Source organism: Hemicordylus capensis, chromosome 6, assembly GCF_027244095.1.
Source record: "Hemicordylus capensis ecotype Gifberg chromosome 6, rHemCap1.1.pri, whole genome shotgun sequence".
NCBI lineage: Eukaryota > Metazoa > Chordata > Lepidosauria > Squamata > Cordylidae > Hemicordylus > Hemicordylus capensis.
Genome location: NC_069662.1, coordinates 27,762,833 through 27,788,896, shown reverse-complemented (window position 1 = coordinate 27,788,896; position 26,064 = coordinate 27,762,833). Strand labels below are relative to the sequence as shown.

General features: G+C 44.5%; 1 pseudogene; it reads left to right on the top strand.

The window, feature by feature from the left end:
* The first annotated feature begins 2,111 nt into the window (after window positions 1–2,111).
* Window positions 2,112–26,064, top strand: part of LOC128331043 (vomeronasal type-2 receptor 26-like) — a 37,056-nt pseudogene continuing 13,103 nt past the window's right edge.

The window sequence follows — 26,064 nt, the reverse complement described above, 5'->3', positions numbered from 1 at the left end:
GAAGGCCTGCCTCTGAGTCTCCTCCAAATGAACCGGTGGTAACTGGAGACAGACCTCCTCAAGTGACCTTAATGTGCGGAGGAGATCATGCAGAAGAAGGTGCTCTCTAAGATAACTTGGACCCAAGCCGTTCAGGGCTTTAAAGGTAATAACCAGCACTTTGTATTTTGCCTGGAAACATATTGGCAGCCAGTGTAAGTGTTTCAAAACAGGCATAATATGGTCTCTCTGGGTTGTCCCAGAGACCAATCTGGGTGCCGCATTCTAAACTAATGGAAGTTTCCGGACGTACAAAGGCCGCCCCACGTAGAGTGCATTGCAATAGTCAAGCCGGGAGGCTACCAGCTGATGTACTACTGTTTTGAGGCTGTTCTCTTCAAGGAATTAGTGCAGCTGTCGAATCAGCCAAAGCTGATAGAAAGCAGTCCTGGCCATGGCTTCTACCTGAGACACCAGGGTGAGGCCTGGGTCCAGGAGTACTCCCAAGCTGCACACCTGCTCCTTTTGGGGGAGTGTAGCCCCATCCAACACAGGAATACATAACTCACCCCTCAGATTCTGAGCCCCCACAATGAGCACCTCCGTCTTGCTTAGATTAAGCTTCAATCTGTTATTCCTCATCCAGCCCATTACTGCCTGTAGGCAGGCATTTAGAGAATGAGTGCCATTTCCTGAAGATGAAAGGATCAGCATACTGATAACAACCAGCAACAAAGCTCCTGATGACCTCCTGATTACCCATAAAGGGAAATCCTCACCAGCTTTCCCTTTATGAATAGACCCCCAAACTGGTTCATGAACCAATTAGAACTAGTCTGGAATTCAGATTTGAACCAAAATGGCCTGGCTGGTGCCGTGCAAATCCCTACTGGGTATTGTAAATCTGTTAGCCAAATCCCAACAGGATTTACAACCCCATTCAGCACTCCCCCTGTGAGTTAACAGAAAGTAGCAGCGAAGCTGCACAAAGGAAAACAAAAAGGCTCACAAAGAAAATAGTAAATGAATCAAGTCCCCTGAACTGCACTAGGTACCCTCCTCTAAAAATAATTGAGTATAACTGAAAAGAAAACACAAAGCAAGGAATGAAAAGAATGAAAAACACCAGAACAAGGAATTAATGGAACAGAGCAGGAAAGCACAAACAAGGGAAAACTGGAACTTGGAAAAGTTGGGAATTCAAAATAGAACACGGTCTGCAGTCAGTGAAAGTTGCTAACAGCATCCGAGCAATTCACAGATTGTTAAATATATATGGCTCAAGAGAACCAGCAGCCAATCAGGCTTCCCTGAGTCAGCACTTCTGCTTCCTCTCTTGTGATCTCCTGCGCCTGTGTGTCTCCCACTGAGCTTTCCTCTTGAGACGTCTTCTCAACACAGGTGAAATCCCAGCCTCCTCCTCAGGATTCATGTCTGACACCTGTTCCAGTTCCTCAGCTCCAGAGTCTGGTCTCCCTGCCAAATCCTGTTGCTGTGCCTCTGAGCCCTCACTAGCAGGTGAATCCTCCTGTTCCTGCTCTGACTCTTCTGAGTCAGAAGTCTGAGCCATGACACTGGGCTCATGTGAAGGAGCAGGATTTTCTGAAGAAGGCAATGGGGTCGGGGTATTGGTGGAGGGTTAATACCCCTCTCACTTTAATTCTCCCTCCTATCAACAAGACGTTCTGGAAATGCAGGGGAGGGGTGGATAATACATAAGAATTTCACAAACATGGTGCCAGGCATACACATCATACCTGTGGAGTCTTGTACAGTTTAAAGATCTTGGATATGGAGAGAGAAGTTTCAGAGTTTGGTCCCCCAATGACAGTTATCAGATTATTTCGGATGTCACATTTGTAGTTGGGGACAAGCTTTTCTCGGCTGGATAGAAGTTTCAGGCTGTTCAGATAAGTTAACTGTTCAAGCACGTAGCTATGATGGATGCGGAATCCGAGGCTGATGTTTGGTAAGATCTTGGGGTTGTTATTGATCTGCTTTACAGCATATACCAATGCAAGGGTATGCATATTATTTTCTGGTGCGTCACTGAAAGAGAAGACATATCCTTCTTGAGATGGTCCTGCGTCATCAGAGATAAAAAGGGAGTCTGAAAGTGAAATCTAAGGGACATGGTAAAAAATCAAGGGAAATATTCTGTGAAAGATTATGGTGGAATGTGGAAGAAAGAAGCAGAGGTCAAAGACAAAATGAAAAAAAAAAGGGACTTCATACAGATGGAAGCGCATGCAGACTCTGATGAACATAATGGTAATGAACATAAAAATGGAGTGGCAATTATAGTATTTAATGCAATTATCTGGCTGCTGGCTGCCTGTATGGGTGGTGCAGCCTGTTTGCCCCAGCCCCCTAGCACAGGGTTTCTCAACGTGTGGGTCCCCAGATGTTATTGGACTTCAACTCCCATAATCCCCAGCCCCAGTGGCCTATGGGAGTTGAAGTCCAATTACATCTGGGGACCCACACGTTGAGAATCCCTGCCCTAGCAAGAAGAACGAGGCTGGGATTGAGCCTTATTGGCTGCTTGGCCCATGCGGAGGCGGGCCTTTGGCCACGCAGCCAGCTTTGGCATCCTTTCCCCTCAATCTGCTCTTTGCAGGGAGCAGGAGCAGATGTCTGGGGAGCTGTTTTAATGGCTGCGGGGCCGTCGGAGGCTTCCTTTGCTTCCTGGGTTGTGACGGTGATAGCAGCTGACTATTCAAGTGGTAAGCTGCAGAGTGATCCCAGGGGGCAGCGAGAGTGGCAGCGGGAAGTCTCTTCTGCCCCCCGCCCGGTTTGGAGTGCATGTGGCCGTGGAAATTGGTAGCCCAGTGGGAATGTGGAATGGGTAGAACTTGAGGATAAGCCCTGCGGGCTCTGCCATAGGGGTATTGGTGAAGGGTTATCAGGCTGCTTGGGGGCTGTATTAAGAGGGAAAAGAAGGGGAGGTCTCTCTGGGCAATTGAAGTTATATGGGTTAGCTGGTACTGTCTGTATTCCTAAGGACTTTGTTAGCTGCCATGGGGCCCAAAAAGGCCAAAGGAAAGCCAAGTGGAAAGCCAATAAGGCACCCTAGCAGCCTTTGTACTGCCTTGGTAGACTTTGTACGCAGTCTCCCCCCCCCCCCGCCCCAACTGATTCATCATCTGATGAGGATAGTGATATGGCACTATTAAGCCTCTTATTACACCTTGAGAGGCTCTTGAAAAGAGATGTGTGTCTCCTCTGTGGGAATAAGGGTGAGCCTTCTGGGGTCCCAGCGGGGCACAGGCAGGTCACAAGGGGTGCGAAAAAACCCAAGTTGATGCAAGCATTATCCAACAGATTGACTGTTTTGGTGGCAGAGAAACCTAGGCCTGAACCAGCACTTGTGGATCTTACGGAGGACAAGACTGGAGCCACGTCTATGCCAAACATAGCGGGAGGAGAAGATGCTGAGCTGCACAATGCTGGGCCTGGTGAGTACCCACAGAAATTTTGGCCATGGGGCATACCCACGTACAGCACTTGTATGGCCTGTACGGTTGGCATCCAGGCCTTTATGGCCCAGCCACCCCATTTGCAACATGCTCTCAAGTCTGGCAAGAGGTGGGTCCAGTAGGTTTGCCAGTGCCCCCCTCAGCATTTCCTGCCATGGTGGTGGTGGTGGGGGGGCGCCATTGGCCTAGGAGCCTTATCGACCGGGTGGCACATCTCTCCCCTTAGGGGACCATCTCTTGCTGGCAGTGAAGGAGCATATCTAGTGGGGCGGATTTGTAGATGTATTTCTGTTGCTCTTCAGAGAACCTGAGTCTGTAGTCAAGGAGGTAGAGCAAAAAAGGGAGCGCGAAAAACCTAAATGTAAGCCTGTAGAACACAAGTGGACCAACTGGTTGTCGACTTTCACCGTGTATATGGGCATAGTGCTGCATGTACACTGTGCCTACTGCTAGTGTCTACTGCCAACAGGCTAAAGGATTTTTTGGGGCGGTGGGGGTGGGGTGGGGCCAGCCATCAGGTAACTGAAAAGGTGGAAGTGCACCGTTATGGGTATCTCCAATTGAAGCCTTGTCACATAAAGAAGTAAATATGCAAATGTGCTGGGGTACCTATAGGGATTTGTTACATTTTCAGGAAAAGGATTGTAAGTTAAAAAGCTTAACTGAAATACAAGATTTGGTTAGTGATTGGTTTCAGTATCATCAGTTGAATGAGATGTATAAGAAGGACCTTAATGTCGGATTTGAGGACCAGACTTCAAATTTTGAGAAGGAATTATGTCAAATTGATGAAAAATTAGTTTCTAAAATGTATAAACTTTTGCTTTTGGAGGAGACAAGAGAGGAAGTGGTTAAAACGACTATGATAAAATGGGCTCACGATGCGGGGCGTAATATAGAAATGGCAGCCTGGGAAAAGTTATGGGAAAATGACTTAACATTTACTGCATGTTATGCTATCAAAGAAAATTATTATAAAATGATGTATAGATGGTGTCTGACACCAAAAAAATTGGCATTAATGTATAAAAATGTTTCAAACAAATGTTGGAAGTGTGGACATTTTGAAGGCACATTTTTTCATATGTGGTGGACTTGCGGGAAGGCTAAAGCCTATTGGGATATGATATATAATGAATTAAAGAAAATATTTAAAATGACATTTCCTAAGAAGCCAGAATCCTTCCTGCTGGGAATAACACAAGGTGCAATTTCTACAACCAATTTAACATTTTTTATGTATGCCTCCACGGCGGCTAGAATTATATATGCACAGAAATGGAAGTCTAGTGAACTGCCTTCAAAAGAAGACTGGCTGATAAAAATTTTGGAATATGCGGAGATGGCAAAACTTACAGCACTATTGAGAGATCAAAAATTTGAATGTTTTAAAGAAGATTGGAAACCATTTTTGTTGTATCTAAAGAATTACTTTCCTACTATGGACTTGACAGCAGGGTTTGAAATTTAGTATAAATCGCAGGTTGGTTAGATTAATTATGTTTGTAAGGGTTCGAACTTATGTTTTGAATTATTATCATAGCAAGGGTAAACTTTATAGTTGTTGAGTCACGAAGAAATGTGAGCGGGAAGTCCTCCTTTTTTGTGTGTATTTTTAATGAATGATAATATTGTTATTGTTAAAATCAATAAAAATTGAATTTGCAAAAAAAAAAAAAAAAAAAGGTGGAAGTGCACAGCAGGGCAACAGTGCTGGTAAAGGGCCCCAACCCAATTTGGCTTTCTGTCCTGGCTCACTATTTGGAAGATTACCCTTGCAGGGATCAGGTGGTTATTTGTTAGCTGGTTTTAGTTTTGGGTTTAGAATTCCTTGTGTTTTCCTGAGAGTGCATTGCTCAGCTCCAAATATGAAATTTGTTCTAGGCATGGAGGGCAAAGTTTTGAGAAAAATTCAGAAGGCACTGGGTAGGGTACTGGGTCCATATTATTATTATTATTTCTTGTTTACACAGTCAGACAGGTGTTATTGACTGGTATGCTTTATCCAGACATCGAGTCCTTCCCAAGGACCTGAGATGGCTGAATTTTATTATCAATATTGTTATTATTATAGCTATCGTTGTAGAATATAGGCTGTTCCCAGTAAAGTTGCTTTTTGTAATTGGCTGATGGTGATTTCTGTGGCCCCTATGGTGTTGAGGTGCTCTTCAGGGTCGTTTGGAATTGCACCTAGGGCACCAATTGATTATTATTTACTGGATTATTTTGGTCTTCTTCTGCCACAGGCTTTCAATTTCAATTTATAGATCTTTGTATTTTGTGATTTTTTCTATTTCTTTTTCTTCTATTCTGCTATCCCCTGGTATTGCTATGTTGATTATTTTAACTTGTTTTTCTTTCTTCTCAACTACAGTTATATCTGGTCTATTGTGTGGCAGATGTTTGTCTGTTTGTAGTCGGAAGCCCCATAATATTTTTGCATCTTCATTTTCTACAACTTTTTCAATTTTATGGTCCCACCAATTTTTGGCTACAGGTAGCTTGTATTTTTTGTGATGTTCCAGTGTATCATCCCTGCTACCTTGTCATGCCTTTGTTTGTAGTCAGTCTGTGTGATCTTTTTACAACAGCTGATTAGGTGGTCCACTGTTTCATCTGCTTCTTTACAAAGGCGGCACTTGCTGTTTGTTGTGGATTTTTCGACTTTTGCTCTTATTGCATTTGTTCTTAGTGCCTGTTCTTGTGCAGCCAGTATTTAAACCCTCTGTTTCTTTCTTCAAGTTGCCTGTCTTGAGCCACTGCCAGGTCTTGGTGATGTTTGATTTTCCAGTTATTATATTATTATTATTATTACATTTGTACACCACCCCAAACTTTCATCTCTGGGCGGTTAACAATAGCATAAAAAAGTTAAAAACATATACAAAAACTTAAAACAATTTAAAAATTAAAAATAAACCAGAGATTAAAACCGAAAAAATTTAAAAAGCTGAGAAAGCTTGGGCGAAAAGATGGGTCAACCTGCGGATCAACCTGCGGATCAACCTGTGGATGGGTCAACCTGTGGATCTTACTACTTGGGATCATGCCTAAAAAGGCCCCCCAGGGAATACAGATTAATTCATCACCTGTCCTTTCCCTGTGGATCTTCTGTGAACGATGGGATTCTGGCTGAGCTCTGCTCGGTCAGATATACCTTGTTCAATGAGGCAGTTCAGGTGATGCATTGATGTGGATAGGGAGCTTTTCTGGCAAAGTGTGACTTTGAGGCTATTCACACGATTGCAGAAAATCAGACTAGCCTATGCTAGCCCAATTTTCTGCAACCGTGAGAACCACCTGCGAGCCTGGTGGTTCTTGAGCAGCTAACCCACTCAAGTAGCCCACCCCTAAAACCAGGTTTGCTGAGCAAGTGCTTCACAAACCTGGTTTTTTAAATCGTGAGTAGCTGTGGCATGGCTCTGCACCATGGTTACTCATGAGTAGACCCCCGGCAGGAGGCTGAAAAGCAGCCTCCCAGCTCGGGGGGTCTCCCCAGTATGACCTGCGTGCTCGTGCAGGGCATACTGGAGCTTCCGGGGGCCGCATGGCCCTCAAACTCCCCTGCCCCCGCCCACTCTGTCATGGAGCAGGCAATCGCCATGGGCGGCCGATCAGGGTGGCTGCCGAGGGCTTCCGCCCTGATCGTCTCCCCATTTGGCTCCCTAAACTGGGTCTTCTAGGGCTGTTACTATATCAATTGAGCCCTGCCCATGGGTTCCTCAGTTTCTTGTGCTGAATTTGGCATTCAGCTCCATGTTGGAGTGGGCAGTAAGATACAAGGTGGGACTCAGGACAATGACTCACCTTCTTGATGACTTCCTTTTTGATGGCCATGCGGGGTCTGACCAATGCAAGCACCTGTTGGAGTCTTTTAAGGGCTTATGTTTGGAGTTGGGGGCCCCCCTGGCCCAGGATAAGACCATGGGTCCTGTCCCTGTTCTTATATTTTTAGGTATTGAGCTAGATCCACAGATGGGGTGCTCTAGCCTTCCCAAAGAAAAACTGGCTATGTTGAATGTCTTGTTAGCTGAGTGCCTGCAGGCCCGTAATGTCACATTCCGTCAGCTCCAAAAGCTTATAGATCACCTTAATTTTGCATGCAGGGTAGTTGCCATGGCCCAGGCTTTCTTGATGTGCCTCTGTGATGCCACAATCAGTGTTAAGGAGCCCCATCATCATCATCATCATCATCATCATCATCATCATCATCATCATATCATCATCATTGCTCCCATGCGGGCGTATTTGGGGCTATAGGCCTCCTTCACAGAGTCTTATAACAGGGTGTCCTTTTGGTGAAGCTTACAGCTGTTAGAGGCCAAGATGCAGGTCCAGTCCAATGTGGCAGGGGGGTCTAGGTTTTGGGATTTACTTTAGAGGGTGCTGGTGCACTGAGAGGTGGCCAGATGCTTGGGTGACCGCGGACATTACTAGGGACCTTACCTTCCTAGGGTTCCCCCCCCGCATAGTAGCTGTTTACATCTGGGCTGATCTGTACCAGGACTCCACAGTTCGGGTTTTGTGCAACAACCAAGCTATAGTGCATGTCATTAATAAGCAAACATCGAAATCTCACAGGGTCATGGCGTTGGTCAGGTCCTTTGTGATGGCATGCTTGACTAATAAGACCTTGTTTGTAGCCTTTCATGTGCTGGGGGTGGAGAACAGCTTGGAGGATGCCCTGTCTTGTTTCCAGGTGCAATGCTTTCATCAACTGTTTCCAGAGGCGGAGATGCTACTTGACACGATGCCCGCTTGGCTGTGGAGTCTTGGCGCATAGAAGCTCATAGGGCTGTTCTAGCTTATTTGGCACCAAGCACTTGGGCTGCTTATAATAGGTAGTACAGGGCTTTCCAGGACTTAGGGAGCAAGTAGGAGTCGGTCAGGAATGGCTGCCACCCATGGATCACTGTATACAATACCGTGTACACCTGAAATTGAAGAGTTTATTCCCTCAGGCCATGGCGGGTCACCTAGCAGTCATTGCATTCTTTACAAAGGTGAAAGGCTTTCAAGACAGCACAGGGGACTTAAGGGTTAGGCGGATGCTTAAGTGCTGGCCTAGGGAACACCCCCCAAAGACTGATGGGCGCAGGCCAATTACACCTCAAGCCCTGCAGGGCACAGTGGTGCAGCTTGAGACCATCTTCCAATCTCCATATGAGGCTGCACTCTTCTGAACTGCCACTGTGGTAGCCTTGTTTGGGGCCTTCCGAGCCAGCAAACTGTTTCCCAGAGGAAGGGGGGGGGATCTTCGGCCAGGGTTGTTCAACAAGGGGATCTGGTTCTTGGGTAGGGTTCAGTTAAGCTTCAGTTAAGATTTTCCAAGATGGATCAGAGAGGTACAATGTTCTGATAACCCAGTTTTGTGCCCTGTGCGGGCGTTGGAACATTATGTTGCCCTCCGGGGGAACAGAGAGGGGTGCCTTTTTGTGCACAGTGACAGGCGGCCTCTCTCAATATCAATGTTGGGCAGTGGTGTGCAGATCTCTGGCAGCAGTGGGGGTCCCACTGAGCGCTTGTCACTTCATTCCTTCCACATTGGCACTGCTATGGTGGCTTTCTGGCTGGGATTTCCAGGAGAGGCCATTCAACGGATTGGCCATTGGTGCTCGAGCATGTACAGGCACTCTGTGTGCTAGGAGCCTTGGCTTCAGTAACTGGTGCTTCTTCTCCTTGCAGGACCAGCATGGGAGGCTGATTGAGCTCGGGTCCACATCCTGGGTCATTCAATTGTCTTTTGGGCCCACAAGACTGCATGTTGGAAACAGCCTGGGACACAACTAGGACTAGGGAGGTGGGCATCAATCTCCTTGATCAGCCAGCGGGGTATGGTCATAGCCCAATTTTTGCCCATGCTAAGGGAATTCCTGACATCTAATCCACTGCCGGACGCCTTGGTGCTGCATATGAGGGGAGAATGACCTAGTTATGTCATCCGGGCTCTCCATCATTCATAGAGCTTGGGCAGATCTAATGCAAGTGTAGGAATGGATCCCTGGGCTGATAATTATTTGGTCCAACTTGTTACAGTGCAGGCTATGGAAGAGGGTCAGGCACTCACTCAAGGTGGAGAGGGCCACCGTCAGATTAATGCCCATATGGCCCATTTTGTCCAGACCCTTGGAGGTGGGGCTTTGAGGCACTCTGACATCATTTTTTCGGCCCCTGACTTGTTTAGACGGGTTCACCTTTCACCATGTGGAACAGGTATTTTTCTGGAAGATTTCAGGATGGGATTGGCTGCGGTGTTGCGTGGGTGGTGGGTGGTGCAGGGTGTTAAGCTAGGCTCACCCCTGCTGTGATAGGTACAGAGTGGTTGAGGATAACATCTGAATTCAGTGAGCACCTTCAGGTAATTGTTTGGCCAGAGGCGTAACAATAGGGGGGGCTGGGGGGGCACGTGCCCCGGGCGCCATCTTTCCCGGTCACGTGGGGGGCGCCGCCATGACCCCCGCCGATCCCCAAAATTTAATTTTTTTTTAAAAAATTAATTTTTTAAAATAATGCTGGGCTGGCTTGGCAGCGGGCGCCGCAGCGGGCACCACTGGTAGTTTTCACAATCACAGTTCAAATCACAGTTCAAAAGTTCAAAGACAAGCGACGCGAGGCGCCAGCCAGCGAGCGGGACTTGCTTTGCCTCCAGGGGGCCGGCCTTGCGCGCCGCCGGCGCCTGGATTCTTCCTGCTGCAGGAGGAAGTGAATGAAGGAAGGGGAAAGGCAGGACACGCCGCTCGCCTCGCTGCCCCAGCCCCGGGAAGCGGCGGCGCGGGGAGCCCGCGGGCGAGAGGCAGCCGAAGCACGGCGCGGGGCGCACGGCCCAAGCTGGCCGCGTCGCCGCTGAGGATGGCCTGGAAGAAGGCCACTTGAGGTAATAGAATTCCGTGTGCTGTGCCTTGTGCAAACCTTAAGTCCGGGAGTGCTCATTAAGAGATTCAGCGGAGGAGGGGGAGGCGGGGGGAGCAAGAACACAATAACTATGAGGAAGACACACTTGGCTCCCGGAGGGGGTGGAGGAGTGGCGCACACACCGCCCATGCCCGAAACGGGGGGGAAGACAGAATCCCGAATTCAAGCGTTGGCACACATAGTTTTGCACAATCCTGGGCGGGTATGTGTGTTACGTTTGCAGTCCGAACCTGATCATTACTTGGAAGTAAGGCCCATCGTAAGTTTAATCAGACTTATTTCTAAATAAATGGCTTAGGACTGTAGCCTTGCAGCCCGATCGCCTGCAAGTTTGCTCTCTTGGTAAGTTCCCCTAAATTTCCTAGTAAATGTGCTTAAGGATGCTTTCTTCTGTGCTTACTTGGAAATAAGTCGCATTATATTTAGTGAGGTTTCCTCGTGCGCACATCGCCCTCCCCTTGTTAAGCGGCAGAAAAGCTGCTAATGTTTCTCAGCAGCGGCCACCAGAGTCCTCTTCCCCCTGGCGATAACAATTTACCGGCGGCCAGGCCAGCCTTTCCCGCCCGCCTCTCTGCCGCCGCTGCAAAAAGAGCTTGCTCACTTTCTCCGTGCAGTGCCTCCGCACTCTTCTCGGCTTCTTGCAGCCTGAGCTTGCAGCTCCCCGCCTGAGCAGCCCAGCAGCAGCAGCAGCAGCAGCACTACTGCCACTCTTCATACTGATCTCTCTCTGTACGTAGTGCTCTCTTTGGGAAACTCCCCCCCCCCACCAGAAACAGATTTCCTACATTTCAGTCCACATAGACTGAAGTTAAATGCTTATTTTTTCGGGGAGGGGGGAGAGAGAGAACGCACGGCAAACACAATTGACACCGGTTTACCCTTGCTATCGGCACTCCCAACACATCTGGTGGGATGGGATCCCCCGCCACCGCCGCCGCCCCTTAGAATTGGTCAGGATCTCACTCCATAGTAAATATATTTAAACAAATAGATTCCTGCGGAAGTGCAATGCAAGCCCATTAGAGCTGCCGCAGGAGCAGCCTTTGCCTGGCAGTTAAAATTTCTGAGCCAGAAAATTAAAAACAAATATTTAACTTTGCAATTTTGAAGCACCCCTGGCTGCAACCGCTATTAAACTTTTACAGTGCATATGCAGTGGGTGTCTTTCCAGCCACTTAGACTGCCCAAGGGAAGTGGGTAAAGCGCGGCTGAAGAAGGGACTCAACCGAGCTGGGCTGGCTCGTCAAACGCAGAGAGATTGAATTACAAACTATTGGCAAGGAGGACTTGGGGCTGAGAATGATCCGGCTCTTATAATATTTATGCTGCTTCCAATATTCTGATTGCGGGGCGGGGCCAGAAGGGGAAGGGATTCCTTTTTTTTAACGTTGTGCAAAAGCTGGCGAAGGTAAGGTAGGTTGGAGTGTATTTGCAGTGTTTAGTGACACCGTTCTGTTGTGCATTACATACAAAATGTTTCCTTTTTGGACTGTTTAGAACAAGCTGGAATACTGTTGTCATTCATCCCCACCCACTACCTCACTCCTTTAACCCCCCCCCAACCCCCAAACACGACATAACTGTTGTGGGTTTGATCCCTTAAGATCAAAAGCCCAGGCACAACTGCAGGGGCTAAAATTTTGGTGCAGTGAACATATGATGCAGAGGGGAGCAATTTAGCATTCTCTTGTTATTAATCTTGTATTGAACAAAGTTGCCACAGTACCCCAACATCCCTCTAGGACTTTCCCTTTCATGTACCAAATGAGGATTAAATGAATCTTAAAAACAGAAACCCATAACAGTCCTCCTGATGCTTTTAGGCTAGAGAGCAGAGCTGTGTTTCTTCATCCAACCATGCAGACAGACAGATATAGAACATTAAACTTGCAACCCTACAATATTTTGTATGAGGGACATGATAAGATTTTTATCATCATCATCATCATCATCATCATCATTTATTCTATTTCTGTACCGCCCTTCCAAAAACAGCTCAGGGCAGTTTACGCAGAGAAATAATAAATAAATTTAGGTAATTAAATGGTTTAAAGAGTACCTTCAATTGGTAGTAGCTCTAGGTGCTAAACATTCAATATTATAATGCTATCTATGCACACTTACTTGGGAATAAGTCCCTTTGAACTGGACTGACTTAATTAAACACAGAACTGGGCATTGCCCTTCTCTACCACCATTCAATGCAAATCATAAAATTAGAACTGGAGAAGATATCAAATTGTCCTTATACATGCAAGGACTCCACAGGTAGAAATACCGTATTTTATGGACTATAAGACTCACTTTTTTCCTCGAAAAATATCCGCCAAAATTCAGGAGCGTCTTATATGTTTTAACAGTTTAATATGTTAAAACTCTGAAAAACTGGATTAAAATTAAGGTGCGTCTTATAGTCCATAGCGTCTTATAGTCCGTAAAATACGGTAGCAATGCTCACTAAAATTAGTATCCAAGCTAAGATTGCAAAGACATTTTTGAATAGAAGTTGAGCAGAGGGTAAAACAATTCAGTTGTACTGTTTGGGTGGTGAACATCATTGACTGACTGTTTACAGATGTCTACTAATCTTTCCAACTTTGAGAACACTCTAAATGCTGCAAGCTGTCACTCGTATAAAGATGCTGTGCTTTACACTGCGATTGGCATAACAAAACACTACTTAAATAATTCATTGCAGTACTTTTCTATAGCAGGTATTAAGCCATATTTCTTAAGGTTTCCTCTGATGCAGTGATTAGATTGGTAGTAAGAGAAAACTGAAATATGTTTTGATAAGTTGTGTCCCCTTCAGGAATTACTTCTGCTTTTTTAAGTTGGTATTATGGCTAGTCATAAGACTATGGTTATTTATTGCATTCTTGGTAATTTTTGAGGCAATATTATGGTAAAATAAAAGTTTTCTGAAAGATGCATGTCATGAAGTTGGCAATGGTATACTCAATTGCTCGGGGTGGGAAGTGGGTTGCATGCAATCCAAGCGGCGGATCGGGATCTGGGCTGCGAAGCGCTTGGCCTCGGCCGTGTGGCTTTGAGGAAGTTCACCGTCAAAAGAAGTGGGTCCTTCGTCGCGTTTTACTTGGAAAGATTGAAGTTCGTGGGTTTCCAGATTAAAGCCTCATTTCTGGGGAAGGCCGTTTAGCTGAACTCGAGATTTATTTCTGAGTAAAGGTTCAGAGGGGAAAGGTTGTCCCAGAAGCTTTGGGGATGCTTGCTGAACCCTTTGAGTTCAATGGGCCTCCCTTACTCCTAAGTAAGTGTGCATAGTCTGCAGCCTTAAGGATGGCAGCCTGCTTCCCAATCCAAACAAATACCGTATTTTATGGACTATAAGACTCACTTTTTTCCTCGAAAAATATCCGCCAAAATTCAGGAGCGTCTTATATGTTTTAACAGTTTAATATGTTAAAACTCTGAAAAACTGGATTAAAATTAAGGTGCGTCTTATAGTCCATAGCGTCTTATAGTCCGTAAAATACGGTACTTCCTTGGGAATCAATGGAGTTTAGGTCCATGCAGCACGGCGAAATCTGTTGTGGTGGGATGTTAGACCGTGAATTTATTTATTGTTATTTGTTTATTGTTAAATTTGCATTCCGCCTTTCATTAAAACAATCGCAAGGCGGAATTGCCAAACTAGGAGTTTTACTACTAGTAGTAATCCTGTATTACTTTATTACTGGATTAAAAAGAGTGTAATCTCCAGTGCAGAGTGGAGCTAAGTGTCTGAGCTGCAAGTCTCTGGTTCGAATGTCATCTCGGTTTCCTTAGGCAGCCTCAGCCTCAGTTTCCCATCTGTAAAACGTATTTTACAAGTCTACCTTGCAGGGTTGTTATAAAGATGACAGAGCTGGCCTCTGGGTTTTTCAGCACTTTGAGCTAGAATTCAGTGGAAGGGATTCACTTCCCACCAGTTTTCTTGTTGCAAAAACCCGTTGGCTTTGGTTGTCCTTTTACTCTAGAGGAATCTCATTACAGTCAACGGGGAGGAAGTCAAAGCTGCAAACAACATAGGAACATAGGAAACTGCCTTATATCGAGTTATTTTTTTACATTTTTATTTTATTTTTTACATTTTATATCCCACTCTTCCTCCAAGGAGCCCAGAGCGGTGTCCTACATACGTAGGTTTCTCCTCACAACAACCCTGTGAAGTAGGTTAGCCTGGGAGAGAAGTGACTGGCCCAGAGTCACCCAGCTAGTTTCATGGCTGAATGGGGATTTGAACTCGGGTCTCCCCAGTCCTAGTCCAGTATTTAGTTTGTGTGTCAGTCAGATGTATGTTGGGGGGGCGGGGGGGCGCGGCAGGGGGGGCGCCATTTCAGTGCTTGCCCCGGGCGCCGTTTTCCCTAGTTACGCCTCTGTGTTTGGCTATAGATTGCACAGGTCAGCTCTCTAGATGCTGCGCGGCTCAGGGAGCTCTAGCAGAGACCGATCTACTCTGTCAGGCTAAGCTCCCTGGACATGCTAGGTGGCTGCCAGGGGGTGCTGCTATGGCAGAGGCCTGACCTTAGTTCAGCTAGTATGGGCAGCTCCTGCTTTAGAGCATTGGGGCTGTCTGGAGCTTTTATGCTGTAGGCAGGCATGCCCTGAGTGTGCAGGCCTTTAGCTGCTGCACCGTAAGAGTGGAGAGGCAACCCCTGTTCTTTATTTAACATCATGTTTTGAATATATAAATAAATTGTGGCCATTTATTTCACCACACTTATGTGACTCGTGTGTTCTTGGGTTGTGGAGGCAAAAAATGCTGCTGTTAATTTTGTGCCTATTTTGGATAAAATAATGCTTCTGTAATTAAAAACCAAAACCTATTACAACTAATATCATACAAACATTTTATTTATTTATTTATTTATTTATTTATTTATTTATTTATTTATTTATTTTAGTTATAAACCGACCCACCTAAAGGCTCTGGGCGGTGTACAACAAATTTAAAAGACATAAAAACACACACCATTTAAAACACAGTGCTAAAAACAATATAAAAACAATTCAAAAACAATTAAAAACCATTTAAAACTAATTAAAATACATTAATTTTTTTTTAACAAACCTTGGAAGGCCAGACCAAAAAAGTTAGTTTTTAAGTCTCTCTTAAAGGCCGACAGTGAGCCTAGACTGTGGATCTCTCTCTCTCTCTCTCCACACACACACACACACACACACACACACTGCAGTATATAATCCTGCAACTAATCCAGACAATGGGAGAGATGAAGATATTACTCAGTTCTATGAACAACTAAAAGGTGCACTCAAACTATTTAACACCCCCCCTTCCCATGAGATTAATATTATATTGGGAGACTTTGATTCTAAAATTGGAAAAGGAAGATATAGTGGGTGATTTTTTGGACAAGATGAGAGGAACAAACAAGGAGATTTATTGTTACAATTCTGCAAAGAAGAAAACTTTTAAACACCTTTTAAAAGTTACCATCAAGAAGAATTTATACCTGGAAATCCCCACAAGATAATAAAGGAAGAATAATTAGAAATCAAATAGATTATGTATTAGTAAACAAGATATTTAGGAACTCTATAACCTCATTAAAAGCTTACTCAGGAGCAGATGTTAATTCGGATCATAATCCATTGATAGGAAAATTCAGGGTGAAAGTAAAGTGAATGCAGAAACGTAAAGTTGTGGAGAGGTGGGATATGACAAAACTAAATAATGAAGAAACGAGACACAAAGTAAAGCAAGGACTATCGGAGAATTAGTACAGTAATATCAACTGGAAATGTTAATGAGAAATGGAAGCATCTGAAAGAAAAGATGATCGGGATATGCCAAAGTAATCTAAAAGATGAGAAAGCAAAGTAAAAGCAAAAATGTATGACTGGAGACATTTTACAATTAGTGGAAGAGCATAGGAAGTGGAAGACACAGAATGGAAATAAATATAAAAAGTTACATAAACTTATACAAAAGCAAAGAAGAGTGGTTTTCAGCAAAGTGTATTGAGATAGAGGAACTACAACAAAAACATGATAATTTCAACCTCCACAAGAAAATAAAAGAAACTTTAGGTTTATATGAAAAGAAAGGTGCAAATTTTAAATAGATGATGAAAAGTGTGTTATAATAGACATAGAGCAAAAATGTAACACATGGGAAAAATATGTTGAACAACTATTTGAAGATGAAAGAATGGATAACCTTGATATTGGAAGAACTAATTCTGGCCCTAAAATTCAGAAAGATGAAATAAAACAGGCTATAAATTTAGTGAAAAAACATAAAGCAGTTGGTCCGGTTAAGATACCTGCTGAAATACTGAAATTATTAGATGAACATGGTATAGACATTTAAAGTGATTTATTTAATTCAATTTATGAGTCTGGAATTATCCCTGATGATTGGTTAAAGTCTACATTTGTCACAATCCCAAAGAAAAGCAATGCAAAGACCTACAATGAATACAGAACTATCGGTCTCATGAGCCACATCCTTAAAATATTTTTGAGAATAATATATTCAAGGACTTATCACAAGTGTGAGAATATTTTAAGTGAAAACTCGTTTGGATTTAGGAACAACTTAGGAATGAGAGAGGCACTTTTTGGTTTCCAAGTTTTCATTCAGTGATGTAGAGATGATAATAGAAATGTTTTTTCTGTGTTTTCTTGAGTATAATAAAGCCTTTGATATGGTACAGCATATTAAAGTAATTGCAATCTTAAAAAGAATTGGACTAGATGACAAGGACATTTGTATTATTGGCATTCTCTACTGGGACCAAAAAGCAGCAGTTAGAGTTGAAGATCAATTCATAGAATTTATAAATATCAAGCGAGGTGTTTGGCAAGGATGCATACATTCACCTCATTGGTTTAATATCTATTCTGAAGCAATAATTAATGAAGCTTTATATGAGGTAGAGGAAGGAATTGCTGTTGGGGGTGAACAAATAAATAATCTTAGCTATGCCGATGACACTATTAATATCTGAGAATGATATTACAAAGGGGCAGCCTGATGTGCCAAACATTATAGTGGGAAATAATGTATTTGATATAATAACCTCATATAAGTATTTAGGTTGCATGTTAAACAATAAATGGGATAATATACAAGAAAGAAAACCAAGAACAGAGCAAGCAAGGGGTGCTTTTATTAAAATGAAAACACTATTATGTAACCATGGACTTAATTTGAATTTAAGGATCAGAATGACCATGTGCTATGTCATCCCAATCTTGTCTTATGGAATGGAAAGTTGGATGCTCACCAAAGATATGTGTAAGAGGCTTGAGGCTTTTGAAACATGGATGTATAGAAGGATGTTGAAAATATCCTGGGTAGACAGAGTCACCAGTTTAGAAGTTCTCCGAAGAATGAATAAAATCATGGAAATTTTAAGAACAATATAAGAAAGAAAACTGGATTATTTGGGGCATGCATGAGACATCAGAGATATCGTCTTCTGCCATTAATATTGCAAGCAAAGATTGAGGGCAAGAGGAGGGAAGGAAGGAAAACATCATGGTTAAAAAATCTTAAAGACTGGTATGGTAGAAGCATTGCATCACTATTTAGAGATGCAGTGTCAAAAGATCAAGTAGCCTTAATGACAGTTAACCTCCAACAGAAGAAGCAACTAAAGAAGAAGATTGTCTACATTTACTGGCAAGAACTCCTCAAGGTTTCAAGCAGGAGTATTTCTCAGACTTACCTGAAGATGCCAGGGATTCAACCTGGGGCTTTCTGCATACAAAGCAGATGCTCTACTGCTGAACTATGGCCCAATTCAAAGTATTTTTAAAGTATTGGGCTCTAAGCTTCTTAGAGCAATTAAAAAAGTAGATTTCAACTCTGTGCAAACTTACTCAGACGTCTCTTTTAAAACAGGGTATTATCTTGAGAAGTTTATGAACTGAACTAGTGCTTTGTGATGGTGAAAAAAGAAGAAGATCCTTACAGAGATATATTATCAAGAAGTCTGTTGGGATGTTCCTTGAAGGTTGCATCTTGAACAGGAGATGCGAAGTAGGATGTGATGCCACCAATGGTGAGGTCACCTGTCTGGTAATATTCATGGAGGTTCCGGAGGGGATCAGTCATCTTGCATATGATAGTCTTTGCTGTGCATTGAACCTGGAGCAGCAGCAGCAGCAGAAATGCTAGGACCATCCTGAAGGCTAAGGTGTGTTTTCTGTCCTTATTGAGCCCACCAATTCCCTACTAAATAATTTTGGTCTCAGACAGAATACCCTGTCTTATGGCTCTTGACCAGTCTAAACTGGTAGGCTTTAAATATAAAGGGAAAACCTTCAAAGACCAGTCTGACAGATTCCTACTGCTGACTGTTCCTCATGCTAATGAAGACAGGAAGGATCTTCACAATTCCGGACTTGGTTATGGGATAACATTCTTGGCTTCTGCAATTCCATGTGGGCTATGGGGACAAGAATGATGAATCACAGTGTTCTGCGATAATGAAAGAGTTCACCACCATGTCCCTGAGGCATTGTATTCTGTGTGGTGAGGCATAAAGCAGACCAGTTAATTGGAGGGAAGATGTTTGTTAGATATTGTCAACACCTGCCTTTGCTCTTTAGAGGGGGGAGAGTGTGGAGAGGCTAAAAGTGTAATAACTGCCTGACATCTAGGCTAAATTACCCTAGAGTAGTCCTACAGAAATTAAGTTGTCCTTTTTTGGGGGGGGGGCCCTCCTGTTTTTTCTTTCTCAGTACCAAATTCCCTATTTCCTTTTAAACTCAGTATCCTATAGTGTCAGCTGGATTACAATAGTCTTCCATAGCTCCTAAAGGGAACCTAACAATTTCCTGCCTGCTGAAGCTTCTTATCTTCTCTTAATGACAGGGATATACAAGTTTTCAAATCTAATGCTCTTGGTCTTTGAATATCTATGTGGCCATATAATGGTGATCTGAGATAATGATAAGGTTCACAATTACCTCCCTGTGGTATTATACTCTATGTGAAACAGTATGAAGCAAAAATGTAATTAAGGAAACATCTTTGCCAGAACTCATATAAACCCTTTGTGTACTTACTATAGTACAATAGAAGAGGTACATGGATTCTATACAATGTATAGGAGTACCCCACAACTTGTTAACCACTAAACCATAAATTGTTCTTCAGCTATTTCATGGGCTGGTTCAGACAATACTTCAAACAAATGACGAGCTTGTGTACATACCATGAGTGTGCATGCCCTCTCCCTCTCCTGTTAAGTGGTAGCACCACAGAAAATTGAGAGGGGGCACAGAAGGGGCATAGTGCATTTATGCATGGGTGAGCTGTGCCCTACATATTAGATTTCTGAAAGAGAAATGGGGGGCAGATGAGAGGAAAACTACTTTTCGGGGTTGGGGGTGCTTGCCCTCTTGTCTCCACTCTGGAGTAGTTCTCGCTCCTGGTGTACTGGGACACCATTATTTAATTACTTTGGTCACAGTTCATCTCAACCACTCCTCTACATGCTCTACAAACAAGGAAAATTGGTAGAACATGTGGATGCGAAGGTGAGATGAACCACAGCCACCCCTATGAGTAAGTAACAGCACATCATTGTGGTGGGAGGAGACAAGGACATGCACATTCATGATATAAGTAGCTTGTCTCATTCATTTTGGTGGTGCTTAAGCACCACCTTTCTTCTCATCCCACACATCATGGTGGGCTAAGTCATATAAATGTTGCCGCCCTCCCTTTTTTTTCTTCCCATAATCCTTCCCAGCCTCTCTCATGCTGAAAGTTTCTGTGCAGCAAAAAGTGTTAGCAGAGTTAGTAATTTGGCAAATCACATATACCGAAGATTTTCTTTGGAATGTTTCGCTGTTATAAACCGCTGTAAACAATACTGTACAAGACTGTACTGCAGGGTAAAGGGAACAGGGAGAACAGAAAGTTACAAAACAGTAAAAAAATCATATGGGCTGGAGCAGATAATAGAAAACTGTCCTAGCCAGCAGATAACTCACTTGGCTGAATTTGGATGTAACTTGAAACTGGAGTTAGACAAACCCATGGTTAATTTTTGAAACCGTGAATTGCATCACAGACATAAGTCCAGCCACAGTTTGGCAATCTCCGGTTTCATTGGAGGGTGTCCCTCCCTCTTCCTGGTCCACAGATGCTGCATCCCATAAAGCTCTGTGGCACTCACAGCACCATCACAAGGCATCAGCATGTCCTCTGGCCTGCAGCCATTGGCCACGATGTGCAAGGAAGTGTGTCAAGTGCGAGAGTGCATTTTTGGCAGGGTTTGCTGGCCCTTGGCATTTCCTTTTAATGGTCATTTTAACACTTCACATGACTGCACTTGCGCAGTGGCCCATGCAAGATGTCCGTAACCAAGGAGTCCCACACAAGTACAGCCATGGGGCATGAGACGGGAGGTGTAGAGGGCCGTTTTCTCCCTGCAACCACAGGAAGGGGAGATCCCAGTTGCCATTTCTCGGGCCTTCATTGAAAAAAAGTGGCCATCAGATTTCCTGACATTGGAAAATAATGAGTGGGAGGTGCAGAGGGCCGTTTTCTCCCTGCAGCCACAGGAAGGGGAGATCCCAGTGGCCATTTCTCGGACCTTCATTGAAAAAAAGTGGCCATCAGATTTCCTGACATTGGAAAATAATGCCATTCTTCTCTTGTGATGGCGCTCTTTTACTCCCCCTCAGGGAAGGCAAACCGCCCTCTCTGCTTAGGAAGGAAGGGGCTTATGGCACCCCTTCTTCCCAACCACCTCGAAGAGAGGAATGGTCCCTTCTCTTCACGCCCCAAGTGCTTAATAGCAGAATTAATGCAGGGTACGTGGGCATCAGCAGAATGAATTCAGGGCAGATGGAAAGTAGCATCTCCTGCAAAACCTTATTGCCACCTTGTGCACTTTAATGCTTTATTTTTTCTGGCCTTTTTTCATTGCAAAATCATTAGTTATCTTCCCAAAATCAATTTCTATTACACATTCACACTCGATAGAAAAAAATAACAAGGTGGCTTAATTCCAGGCATTCTGCTATGGGACAAGAACAATAACAGCCAAGGGGTACATATTTGAGGATAATTAATCAATGCATCTGACTAAGCCAGAACAATATAGGTGCCATCAACATGATAAGCATTCTGTCAGAGGAAATAAGGGATGCAGCTTGCAGCTTGTCTCTGCTGATTGCCAGAGGCAGGGCTTGCAGAGGGGGCGAGGGTAGACTCTGTGCAGAGTTGGACAGAAGTAGTGATGTGTAAACTGTTAGGGGCTAGGCCACTCATACTGGACTAGAACTCATAGCCCAGTGGGTCAGGCTGAAGCCTGTGTGTCTTTGCCATCAATTCTCTCATTGTTGAGCCTCACTCAACTCTGAGTGAAACGATTAACTCCTAGGAGACAAGCTGGAAGCTAATCCCTTACTTCCTCTGACATTAACTGTCCTCAAACATGTACCCCTTGGCTGTTACTTTAAACATTCTTTTTTAAGAATTACACACTAAGTAGATGTACACAAGAAGTAATTTAATTGCTGTCTCACAAATATAGCTTAGCTTCTTCCTTCTTAAAGAACCCCTTTTGACCTTTCAACACTCTTTGGAGCAAAAGGCACCAGGAGCCTGCCTCTTAGGCAAAGACAGACCAACAATGGAAGAAATGCAGATGTTTGGGAGAACAAAAGGAGCAAATTGCTTCCTGACAACAAGAAGACAGTATGCAGAGGATGCTGCTCTGAACTGGTCTAACAGCTTTGTCATGAGAAGGTAGTTTTATGATAAGAGTGACAGACACTTTGGAGATCCATGACGGAAATTGTTATCTTGAAAGAACTCCTCGTGCAGGTCTATAGGAGCCAGCTGCTATAAAAAGGGGTCTGTGGACATGGCAAATCAGCAAGCTTTGCCTAGCCAGCAGGTCTTTGCTCAAGAGTGATACCAGAGTTTGCTGTTGCAAAGTGGCAGCAAGTTGTGCTCTCTCTGTCCTGCCTGTTGCTGGGCCACTGGCCTTTTTGGGGGGTGGGGATGGGATTGGTAATTCATTTTTTTTTATTTTTCAGCAGTGGCTTCCAGGGGGCTGGCATTTCCCCTGCCAGGGAAACTGATGTTTCTGTGGTGGTAGTGGAGGAAGAGGGCTCAGTGGCTGCTAGCTCAGCCAGACCGTCCCTCTCTCTTGTGACCTCCCAAAACTCATCTAGGCACTCAATGAGGCCCCTGATTTCCATGTCATTGAGGCTGCTTCTGGGTCCTCTAGACTCTGAACTCTGAGGAAGGGTCTATTGTGGAGGAGGAGCCTCCACAGCCTGGCCATTCCTGGATGGAGGTTGGTGGGATATGTGGTGGCAGCAGCTAGCCAGCAGCCCAAGTAGAGTCACCATCATACCACCAATCATACCATACTTTATACCAAGTGGTATAAAGTCAGCAGTGGGAAGGATGTGAGGATGACTTCAATGTGGCAACACATCCAGTGCTGTCAACCTGATATGCTTTCCGCTGCTGACTGAGCTAGTGCACCCAGTACTGTGCCTTCAGGTAGCACACAAGGTGTCTGTACCAGCTGCTTCATTGAAGCAGGGGACACTGCCTGTCAGGCATTGGGCAAAGGCATTGGGCAGCAAGCGTCATGGTCAGACTGACCCACATTTCGTGACCCGGCTTATAGGTGAGATGATGGAGATGGATGACCAGCCATTCCAAATGGTTGAGAATGCCAGCTTCCACCAGCTACTCCAGGCACTCATTCCGGACTACAAAATCCCCTCAAGGACCACCTTCGGTCAGACAGTGGCCCCCTCCCTGTACAGATGATGCAGGGAGCTCGTGTCGGACATCTTGCAGGCAGCAGGGCCTGGCACCAGCGTGCATTTCATGACTGATTTGGAAACAGTGACAGTGGAATGCATGCTGGTTTCCTGTCCCTCACTGCTCACTGGTGGGGGCCAAAGAGGGAGTGGACCTCTGGTTATGCTGCTGCCATATCCAGCCCCTCCTGTGCAGTGCAGCACAGTTGGGTCATTCTGTATGTGGAGACAGTGCTGCAGTGCACATGTTGGGGAAAGTGGTGGCCGCCATTGGCCGTCAGCCTGAAGAATGGCTAGCTGGGTTGTCAAACCTCAGGCAAGGCTTCATTGTCAAGGACAATGGCTCCAATATAACTAAGGTGGTAGAGTGGATGGAGTGTGTGTCCATACGATGTATGGCCCACACACCATATCTTGCTATGTCGGACGCCATTGGCCTCAAGAGGACAAAGCGTCCAGAGAACAGGGTGACATGCCAACTGGCACTGCCACCACCATGGCTGCACTTGTGGAAAGGTTCCTTAAGATTGCAGCCCATTTCCATCAGAGCGAGAAGGCCAGGCACATGCTCCATGAACAGCAGCATAAACATGACCTCCCTTGACATCTTATCCCTGGGGATATGGAGAACTGATGGAACTCCACCCTTCTCTTGTTCCAGTGCCTGCTGGAACAAGAGGTAGCCCTTGATGACCTGGTGAGGAATTATGGCTTGGGCATGTGTGAACTCTTCAACATGGAGTGGAAGCTCATGTCCGAGATGGTCTCAGCACTCAATCCCTTCCTGTTTGCCACAAAGAGCTTGTGTTCCATGGCCACACCTCTGAGCCAGGGCTTGCCCACTGTGCTTCTCCTCAAGAAACTCATGGGTGAGCTCCAGACCTTGCTTACAAATAGGGACGGTATAGCCCTGGCAGGCCGGCTGAGGACTGAGGTAGTCAAGAGGCTCATCAAGTCCTTGGGTGACCAAGAGGAGCATGTTGTGGCTTGTGTTTGTGACCCAACGATGAAGGGCAATGCTGTCCATGCAGACAACTTGCCTAGGTGGAGGGACTTCCTGGTTGAGTGAGTTATAGAGTAGGAGGAGAGGAGGATCAGAGACCAGGAAGAGGGTGATGGAGCACCTCCTTTGAGTGCACATTCCACACCCAGCAGCAAAGCAGGTCAATCCTCTCCCTCAGCTCTTACTAGCCCAGCAGTACGGCATCCCAGGCAGTGGCAACAATGCAGCCGGCAGTTCCACCCACTCGTTCCCCAGTGTGGCTCAAGCAGGGCTGATTTGGCACCTTGCCAGAGGTGTGGGCGACTCGGCCAACCAGGCCCGGCAACCGTGTCAAGCAGAGTGTTCTTCAGTACCTGCAGGAGTCAGTGGAGGATAACTTGGAGATGGATCGCGTCCAGTTCTGGGCAGTGCATTGCCAAGTCTGGTCAGACTTGGCAGCGGTTGTGGGACGTCTCCTCTCATGCCCACTGACCAGCGTTCAGAGCAAGTGGGTGTCTTCCAAGGCTGGGGACATGGTCATACCTTGGATAGTCAGTTCCTCAACTGTATTTACTGAGATTTTAAATGTCTAAACATTTTTACAGGTGAGGCTGAACATGTGCAGGGAGTGGTGGCAGGGCCTGAACACCAGCATGATGCAGATGTGATTGTGTTCTCTATAATTGTTGAAATTATAGGTCTTCTGTTTCTTCCTGGACTAGAAAATGATCAATAATCACAGTGTGATAGTATAAAAAACTCCACACGTTGTTTAGGGGCAAATCTAGGCATTCATTATCAGCATGGCTCTGTCAGTCTCTGTGTGATAGTTTTAACATTCAGAAGTATGTTTGCACCTGCTAATTCTTACCCATTTTTAAAGACATTAATAAATCCAATATTTTGTCTAATATGCTCTATCCTGATCAATCTAATATTTCTGCTTTGTATAGCCTAAGCCTCAGTAAAACATCCCATTGAATGCAACACTTTTTTTAGTGTATCTTTGGGAAAACACAGGCAGAAAGTGCCTCACTGCAATGTCCTTATGGATGGTCTGTTGAGGTCATGCTTAAGAACAATTTCTCAAGAGAACAATCTGTTAATCGAGAAAGGTTGTAAGAACACTGATGCAAGATGACAATTCTACAGTTGGATGTATAGAAATCTGGAGGAACGGTGCTGTCACCCTGATGTTGGGATTAGTGCTGTTGTTGCTGGGGCTGCTGCCTGACACTTCATGCAAGATACATTCTCTTATTTGTACCATATGTGACCCTCTCCCTATTTCTCATAAGTTTTATCAACCAGGTGACCTTGTCATTGGAGGAATTGCTTCTAAAGTCTTCTATTTCCACTATGAAATTCCATCTTTCAAGGAAGAACCTATACAAAAATTGATTGATGAACCTTTGTAAGGAATTATTTTTGTTTCTTTTTCCTGTATATGTATTGTGTATTACTGAGAACAGACCAAAGAACTCTTTGTGTATCTATTCTTCTGCATGAAAATGAGCATTTGAAGGGAAATTTTACCTTTCCTTTATTTGCCATATTTTTATATATTATCTTCCTTAATTTCTTATAGAGCTATTTCACTGGCAACATTTTTTCCTTTTCTTTATTTTTAGTTTCCTTTTTGGTTTCCCCCCAACACATCTCTGTCCCCCCTTTAAAATTTCATTTAATTGTATAATATTTTATAAATTGCGTAATGTTTGAAGCTGTCATACCTGTTGTCAATACATTAATGTGGTATTTCAAGGTTTTGCTTTCAGAGGAGTTTATTTAATCTTATTAGGCTTCTGTGGGTTTATATTTGCAGTTCTTTCTCAGTCTTAATCAACTTGTGAAAGCTACCATTCTTCCAGCACCTTCATATGTTCCTAAGGTCAATTGACATAAATGATCCATGAACACTTCCTCAACAAT